Raw genomic sequence first — 9,990 nt, forward strand, 5'->3', positions numbered from 1 at the left:
ATCTGTCCCTGCTTTAATCCTTTCCTTTCCTCCAAAAACTGCCCAGTTGACTTCTTTCCCACTCTAGGGCTATCCTGGATGCCTCTTTTAACCTGATGTCACCTGGAACATGTGGAAGTGCCCAATGTGACTATCTAGGGCTCTGGGCTCTGAGTCCTGTGAGGGTTAATCCTTCATGCCTCATTCCTTCATGATTTTCTCTTCTTTTTGTTGGAGTTAGAGAATCAGGGTGAGCTCTCCCTAGAAAACTATTGTGCATGGCCTTGTTTATCTTGGTCAGCCTTGTGTTTGAGGCACCATACCCAGTTCAGTTACCCAGGCTGTTCAACATATGGAAGCATGCTCAGAGTGTGGTGTAAGGTGTGGGATAACTTGGATCCCCATAAACCTATGGCAGGTGGAGATATTGTGGCCAAAGTCGGCCCTGCCAAGATGGTGCTAGACTCAACGACAGCGCTACTCTGGACCAAAGAAGTGTCAGAGGCAAGCTTCAGGGAGCTGAGGTGGGCACTTCTAGGGGAGCTACCTCCCCTCCTGAGTTGCTTCATTTGTAGGCTACTCAGATTAGGGTTTTTAGGACATCCTGCTAATTTCAACTTAAATCGTTATGGACCTCTAATGTGCCAGGCACTGTACCAGGTTCTTGGGAAATAGCAACCAACAAGAGAATCATTGTTTCTGCTTTCATGGAACTTAGAGCCAAACCTAGATACAGGTAAGAGGACAACAAATCATAATGCTATGTGGTAATACATGCTAGGACTGTAAGAGAATTACTGAATGCTGCAGGAAGTCAGAGAAGACTTTTTGGAAGATGCCATGTCTCAACTGGGACCTTTAGAATATTTTTCAGGCGTAAAGAGAAACATCTTTAAAGATCTGGAAGAAAGAGAGGGCATAGCACATCCCAGAATGTAGAGTAAGGATGCAGAGTAGAGAGCTGGGTTAGAAACTTAACTGCATAATACAACCTCTGATCCCTACCAGCTGGGAAAATCCACTTAGCCATGTACGGAGCTTCTTCCAGGTACTGAGCTCTGAGTTAGGTATTGTCAGGATCCCCAAGATGGGTCAGACAGGACTGCTGTCTTCAATGGGCTCTGCCCATTACCCATATGTCTGAGGAGAAACACATTTCCACCCTTTCTGGAGCTCTACAGGGAGGGACTGCTCTTTGCTAGAATGATCTTACCTGCCTCCAACACCTGTCCGTTAAAGCAAGCCCTGAACAAGAGGCCGACATCCACAAGTTAGAGATGTTGTGCTTTGAATACTACCAGCTGGTTGTTGCAACCTCCTAGTGAGTGACTTACACCCAGTCCTCCCTCCTTGTTCTTCTGTGATTAAAGAGCCTAAAGGCTTAACAGGCATGGCTGGGCTAAATGTTCCAGTTGACATTATTTGCCACCAGGACCTTCCTCTTTTGCTTCCGACTTTTTTTCCAACTGTGCAGAAAATTGTTCTTCATTCTTTCCAATCCGTCCACATCCTTTTTCCTCCACTTACATTTCAAAATAAGGTGTACCTCTTCCAGGAAGGTTGCCCTTGTTAATTCTACCCATCATCCTGAAATGGCCAATGGCCTCTATCCCAGAATAATTGTTGTATTTTTTGTATGATGCATTCAGTCATTTGTGTAGTTTCATTTTGCAGTTTCCTCAGTGGAAGTTGTATTTTCACCTTTGCTGCCGCTTATGCAGTTTTGAGACCCGTACACCAGGTGGTGGTAGTTTCCTCATGCTCTGATTGTACATTCTGAATAATTTGCAGAGGAGGAAAATGGAAGGGGTGAGCTAATTTTTAATCAAGTATCTTTCATGTGCCAGGCCTCTGCACAATGTTTGATTTAATCATCAGAAATAATCTATATGAGGCAGATATTGTTTTCATTTTAAAGTTAAGGAAACTAGGTTTTGTGGGGGAAGTAAAGTAACTTCCCCAAACTCACCATCCTTCATGGTGAAGTTGGAATTGGTATCAGGTCTGGGCCCTCCAGCTTTGGTTTTAAGACGAAGACGTGTATGTCTTTTCTATGTGGTTATACAAACAATAATGAAGTCAATCACCATTGCAGAGCAACTGTTCTAACAACACCTCAGGTATAATTTGGTATCTTCTTCACTAATTCTAGAATTGTGATAATCCAAGTATTTGTAGGTGGGCAGAAAAACTGACATGAACAGTCCTTCTTGGAAGAGGAAGAAAAATAAAAGCCTTTAAAGCATCTTATATCCCGAAAGTATGTTTCCCTGCAACCAAGTTCTCTGTAATTTCTAATTTGCCATTTGCTTTACTTTGAGGAAGGAATTCCCTCTCCCAATGAGTTGAGAGCTGGGAGACTTGGGTTCTAGACCCAAGTAACTGAGTATATTCCTTGAAGTATGTCTCTTCTTTCCTCTGGGTTTCAACTCCCCATTTGTGAAATACGGAGGTTTTAATAACACCATTGCAACCCTCTTGTATCTGGTTGATTATTTGGCTGTTGTATGGCCACCACTTAACTCACTCAAAAATATGAAGACATGGCACCACCAGGCACTGCCTCTTCTGGGGTTGGTTCATGTGATACTTCAATAATCAAAATAATCAAGCTTCCTCTAAAATAATTTGTTTCACAACTGACGATAATTTTCTGGATATCCTACCCAAGTCCCCCTCCCCCAGTTTTGGCACTTTGTTTCCATGATCAAATTGTGTCACTTCTCTGGCGAATACCTTCCTTGTGTTTTTGGTCATTCTCAGACCAGGGAGAATATGTATGTATGCATTTGTTCATTCATTCATTCATTCAGTCTTTACAGTTATGTTCTCTATCTTGCAGCAGGAATGTCTGCAATTCTCATTTTTTCCCTGTCATTTGACTATGAGTTCCTATCCTCTGGCTTTTTTTGTAGGGATTCTTGAACATACCAAAGGGGTTAACTGCCTCAATGAAGCATCACATTGGCCATATACCAGCCTCTGTGCCAGGTGCTGTGGGAATTAGATGTGGTTTTTTGCTTTCCAGGGGCTCAGAGCACAGTGGAGAAGAGAGATGAGCAGACAGCTGATCATAGCACAATCAGTGAATGCCACAACATGTGGGGGTTGTGTAGTGACTGTGTGCCTCAGGGACACTAGTCAGAGCTGCAGTGAAATCTGCTTGGCCTGTGGAGAAGCAGAAAGGACGACGGTGGCTTCAGGGAGGCGACATGGGCGCTGGGCCTCAGAGGATACGAGGTACTGCTGACCAGGTGGATAAAGTGTGGAATGGCTCTAAGTCACCTGGGGGGTCTGATTAAGGCCTGTGTCTTAGGCTGGGTCTGTATGTCATATGAGTAGATGGGACAAAAATAGATCCGTATTATGAATTTGCTTTATTTTCTGTCAAAAGGAAGGATACTCAAAGTGATGGATGCCTCAAATACTGACTTGATCATTACACATTCTACATATGTAACAAAATGTCACATGTACCCCATTAATATGTAAATATTATTAAAATAAAAAATAGTTATTTTTATGTAAGAAAAATAATCACAACTTCTCTTATTTGAATATCACAACCAAGAAACATTCTGCTCCCAGTAATATTTCCTGTCACATTACTTCCTAGTTACTTCACAAAATTGATGCATGCACCTAGCAAAGATAGGATGCTAACACAAAAAAACTACATCCTACATAGATTCTGGTATTCCGTACAGATCATTCTGTACTAAGGTATCAGTCAGAGAAGAAACTTTATTGAGTATGATTCTGAACATGAGCTGTATTTTCAGGTTCCCTTGCTGGTCGTTGGCATAATGTTAAGGAGAAGGGCTTCAGGTGATGAGACACTGGAGACCAATTTGGCAGTTCTGGCTGAGCTATGATCTCCTGCTTGACTTGACTCCTACACAAGGCTTTGTGTCTAACCATGCTCAGCCCTGACCCATTCTGGCTCTCTATGAATGCTGTTCAGCTGGCCCACCCTACTGTAAGAGGAAGGGGCAGGTCTGAGCTCCGCTTTCCTATAGTTGGGGAATAGAGGCAGAGAGAGAGAGAGAGTCCAGGAGACCCCTTCAGGGGCATATGCAATGCCAGGGGCTGGGGCTATGCAGAGACTGGAATTGGCTCTCAGGCTTTCAGTTCCTGGGGCCATAGTACTTGAAAACCATGCAGTTGATGGGACTCACTCAGGTCCATTCTTCCTTCATCTATAATCTTGCATGAAGGCCAAAGTGTGCAGTGAAGCCATTGGTCCTCAGGTGTGGCAGTTATTATTTCCTCCCTTGGACAAGTCACTTAGACACCTTGAGCCTCAGTTTGCTCATTCTCCCCCTTAGAGGGCTCTTGTAGGGTTATACAAAATAGTGTCCATGTAAGCCATTGTGGAGATGGACATTTTCTCAGTTTTATTAACGGAATTTGTTCAAAAAAGTTTATTATTAATACAGTACGACTTTTTTTTTTATTAGCACTCTATCTTTGTTAGGTGTATGTGTCAATGTTGTAAAGTGACTAGGAAGTAATGTGTTATGACTTGAAATATTATTGGGAGCAGCACATTTCTTGGCTAGTGGTATTCAAATAAGAGAGGTTGTGATTATTTTTCTTACATAAAAATAACCATTTTTATTGATATACAATATTTTACATATTTATGGGGTACATGTGACATTTTGTTACATACGTAGAATGTGTAATGATGAAGTCAGAGTATTTGAGGTGTCCCTCACTTTGAGTATTTACCGTTTCTATATGTTGAGAACAATTCAAGTACTCTGTTCTATTTTGAAATATACAATACATTGTTGTTCACTGTAGTCACACTACCCTGCTGTCAAACAATAGATCCTATACCTTTCATCTAACTGTATGTTCATACCCATACCTCTTTTTATCCCCCCTCCTATCTACCTTACCCTTCCCTGCCTGTAATATCTATCAAAAATAACAATTTTTGATTATAAACATAACACATGTAATTCACAGAAAACTTTAGAAACTTTAGAATAGACCCCACCAAAAAAATTCTGTGCTTCCATTACCTCATTACCAACTTCCATTTTCATGTGAAGGTGCTTGTGCTATTTCATGACCTGCTTGTTTTGCTTGTTCCGTTTACCACTAAGGTGGGGAGCATTTCCCTGTAGCAATATTTGCTGTGTAACAACACTGAACAGCTATACTATCATTTAACAAACATTTAAAAGTTTATCAAACTTTTAAACTTCTTAAACAATGCTGCAATAAGTATATTTGTAGATAAATCTTTGTATTCATCTTAAAAGTATTACCTTAGGGTACATTCTGTAAAATAATATTATGGCCCAATAATATTATGGTTTTCTTTTCTTTTTGCTATTTTGTTTGCTGTGAATTTTTATTTTCTGTTTTCTGGTTCTAGCAGGAGCTTATGAATTGCACATGTTTCCAACCTCTCCCAAATGCTTGATATAATAATGAGAAGAAATCTTTCCCAATATGATAGGCAAAAGTGGTGAAGGAGATCTCATTTTAATTTGAATGTCTTTTGTTACCAGTGAGGTTCTATATTTTCATATGTGTATTAATCGTTGGTATTTTTATTTTATTTGAATCAATTTTGAGCTAATGTCTTCTGCACATTTGTGACTGGGGTGTTGTTTCTTTCGTGATTTCGTGTAAGATTCCTATATAAATTAAGACATTAACTCTTCATATGCAAATATTTTTCCAGTGTTATTTCTCCTTTAATTTTGTTTATGATTTTTTTAATATTCAGAAAATGTAACTTTTTATGTAGTCAATATTTCAATTTTTTTCTTTATGATTTCTGCTATACAAAGTTCTTCCGAAGCTGGCATTATATAAATATTTATTAATAGGTTCTTCGGATTTTTTAATGAAGTCCAGTAATGATTTACCTTATAATATAGTGAACTGTCATTTATCTGGAATTTATTCTGGTGTGTAGTACTGAATCTTATTTGATATTTTCAGATAGTTATTAGATTATTTCATCACTTATTGAATAATTTATCTTTCTTTTACTGATTTTGAATGTCACCTTTAAGAGATTCTATTTTTAAATAAGAAAAACATCTTCATTGCAGAAGCGCATTACTTTTTCAATGTTATAAAAAACATGTTTTTAGTTGTTGAGATATATGGAAATAGTGAGAACAGTTCTAGGAAGGAAGGAAGAGTAATGGTAGCAGTAATAACAATGTTAACACAGAACCAACTGAAATCTCAGCAAAGACCCAAAATTCTACTTCACTGGTTCTGACAAGTTCATCACGCTAAGGTCTATCTGTTAGAAGTATACATTTAGTTCCTTGTTGCCTTTATTCTAACAAACATATATTTAGTGACTACTTCTGGACTAAATTCCAGAGGGGTCTGAAACATAAATAAAATATAATCTCTGTTCTTGAGTTTCTCATCAACTGGTGGGGAAGCATATTATCTTGGAGGGCTTTTACCTCCAGTAAACAAAATGCTCAACTAAAAATGGCTTCAACTAGACGTGTGGAGGAATGCAGTTGCTGATGCTAGTTTAGCAGCTTAAAGATAACAGGGCTCTGGGTTGTCATCTCTTGGATGTTTTTGGCCTTCTCTCTCTTTACTGCAAAAAGGTTGCAGCTGCTCTGGTCATCACACCCTCATTAATCCATGATGGAAAGCAGGGGACAATAAGCAATGTGTGGCAGGAAAGTTTCCCCTCATGGTGCTTCCCTCTTATCATAGAGGAAAATCTTTCCAGAAACCCTCTAGCTGACTTCCTCTCTCATCTTATAGATCAGAAATGGGTCATATGCCCATTCTTAGACCAGAAGTTGGGTCCACTTCCAGACACCAGTGCATCTCTGGCCATACTAAATAAAATTCTGGTTCTGTGACTAAGGGGGCTAATGACTTTCGAAGAGGCAAGTAATAGTGTCTGCCATAGAGAGATACACACATATACAAATCTCTCTCTCTCTCCACAAAAACGTAAAATAAGTACTTACAGAGGGATTCTAATATCTGTTGTGCTTCCTGCTGCCTTAGTACACCTAAACCCTCTGAGTCTCCGTTTTCTCACCTTTAAACTGGAGAAATTAATAACTTTGCCCAGACACAGGGCTAAATAAGAATCATTTTAGATGAGTGCTTTGTGAATCATAAGGTGTTAAACACTTTTTCCTGTTAGTGTCTTAATGTAAACACTGTCCCTTATGGGACAACCTATGTGGTCCTGCTGATCTGTAGTTTGGCATGGTGAATTTGGGCATGGAAATGGGGCAAAGGGCAGGGCCTCAACAGGGCTGGGACCAGGGTCAGTTTAGGCACAAAGCTGGGACATTGGAAAGAGCTGGAAGCTGATCATTACATTTCTGTGCACAAATCCAGAGCCGGATCAGGAACTGGGAAAGTGGTTTTCCTCGCTGGCAATGGTCTGTGTATGGTGGATGTTGACAATGAGGAATGGTGAATTCGCAGGCATTTACTTGATGCTTTCTCTGCTGGGTGTGGGCTTCTGAATAGAAAGCTCCCCAGAGATAGATAGCCTGCTCAAGTCCTTCCGCAGGCTGGTGAGGGTAGTGGCAGAGGACTCGCCTCCCCTCAGACAAAGCGCTGTAGCTCAACCTTTAAAAACAACTTGGACAGGAGGAAAAATTGAGTTAGTTGGAATGGGAGGTCTGTCAAGGGAGGACTCAAAGGGGGACCTTGGTGATTAAGTTCAACCGTTTCCTTTTTGTGGGTGTAGGAGAGAAATATTTCTGAATTTGCCCTGACCTTTTAAACTTTAGCCTGCTTGCTAAGCTGGTTGAAGCCCAAGTTCCTCTTCTAACCACAAAAGTCCTTTGCTTTCTCCCTGGAAATGTGGAGCCCTGCCATTACCCACATCTGCCAGAAACTCCCCTCTGTAAACCTTGCTTGAACCTTGGTTCACGTTTAACCAACCCGCTTCCATTTACTGAGGCAGCTTGGTAAACAGACAGCCCTGGGTGCAGTTAATAATCTTGTCATTTTTACCTTGTGGTCTCTTATATCTACCTTACCCATCCAGTTAAATTAAATTACCATCAGTCTCTTCCCCACTAGGGTGAAGATTAATGGGCCTTCAGCTGTCCCCTTAGAACATATGCAATTGTCACGTACTGAAGAGAAATGCAGGGGCTAATAAATTATGCGCTGTCATCATAGAGGCTGGTGGGGAACCTCAGAGTCCTTCTCAGTTCACAGGGTTTTGAGCTAGGCATGTGCAGGGTCAAGGATGGGCACCTTGTTACAGTACCCATGAATGTTGATACCTCTGAGAGGTGCAGGAGAGGCTGGGATATTGTGACCATAGGAAGGGTATAGACTGTAAGCAGTTTCTAACGACGAGGCTCTTGGGGAATTGGAGGCAGTTAGGTAGATTCCCAGAATGGATGACCTCTAACTGGTTTCTAGGGAACAGCCACTCATTGCTACTACCTATCGCAGTGACTGGAAAAACATGGTTTCACCTGTCCCAGGGACTTGTCTTCTGATTCCCCAGAAGGCTTGCTCCCTCTGCCCTTTAAATGTGGCTTTCTTGATCCTACCAATTCATTGAATCCTGAGTCCCCACCTAGCACCTGTGAGACTCCCAGGAGTTTTCCAAAGAATCACCATATCACAAGCTCCTAACTGGGCTTGGAAAATGTGTGGTGATCCCAATGTCAGTGTCCCCCCAACACTCACCTATCCCCACCCTCTCCTTCTGACCAGTTGTTGGGAAAGCTTGCAAAATCATCAGTGGAGATAAACCCACTTCTATTTTAACAGAATGGATTTCCTTTGCAGTTGTCCATTCTTTTCTTGATGGATGGAGTTCTAAAAAGACGTAAAACATTTTAAAATAGAAATCTTATTGATACCAAATATCCTTTCTGATGTCCCTAAGTAAAACCAGTTGGTAAAGCAATTCTCTTAATTCAGTTTGTGCAGTTGAATGCTTTTCCTCATTTCCTCTCTTGATTGTTAAATCTCAGGGAAACACTGACCTTGGCTAATGACATACTCTCTCTGTTCTGGGAACCATTTCCTCTGCTGGTTGAGTCTCTCTGAAGGGAAAACTGGTTCCTGCAGGGAAGCAACCTTTAGTTACAAAACTGAAGAACAACTAGCTATTACTTTATCCGTTACTCATCAACAAATAATATTATGCTATAGAATTTTAATTAGAATGTTCCTAATGCTGTATTCTGGGGTGCTATGTTCTTACTACTATATTCTGAGGAGCTATGTGACATTGAGTAAGTAACTTTGTTTTATTTTTGACCTTTAGTGTCTTCATATGTTAAGTGAAGATACGAAGACCTGCCATATTTCTTCACAGTTCGGTTAAAAAAGTCGTGAAATCCTATCTAGTTACAGCATCCAGTACTAGTGGGATACATGGAGATTTCGAGGAGCTGTCTTTAGTTCAGGGGTTTAGTAGCATTTGAATAGCAGATTGCCTTGTACAAAGTGGTTATATGCATTGTCTTATGTTAGTTCTGACATTACCTATTTGTTGTATGTATGATTCTTTTACCCCCTTTACATAATATTAATTACTTTTGTTGTTTTCTAAATGCCAAAGATTAGTTGAAACAATCTACATTTCAACCCATTTAATCTCCACATCAACCTTGTGAGGTATAGGTACTATTTTGATTCCATTTTATAGATAAGGACATCAAGGCACAGAGAGGTTAAGTGTCTTGCCCAAGATTATACAGTGAGTAAAGAGCAGAGCTGGGAATCCAATGCAGGTGGTACGGCTCCAGAGTTCTCACTTGTAAGATGCTAAATTATATAATTAGGGTGAACCAGATGGTAAGGGAGAGACTCAGATCCTAGCTCAAATCTCAAGCTTTTTCTCTATTCATGCTACTTTTTCTTGACCCAATATCCGGGGCATTTATAAATAGTTTTAAAAATCGTTATGGAAACTATATGTACAGATGGCACATAAACACACACTTATCTCCATATATTTAGACAATGTCCCTCAAATATGTTTGTACTAAGAACCCAGAAGACACT

This window comes from Gorilla gorilla, chromosome 1 (assembly GCF_029281585.2).
Source record: "Gorilla gorilla gorilla isolate KB3781 chromosome 1, NHGRI_mGorGor1-v2.1_pri, whole genome shotgun sequence".
Taxonomy (NCBI): domain Eukaryota; kingdom Metazoa; phylum Chordata; class Mammalia; order Primates; family Hominidae; genus Gorilla; species Gorilla gorilla.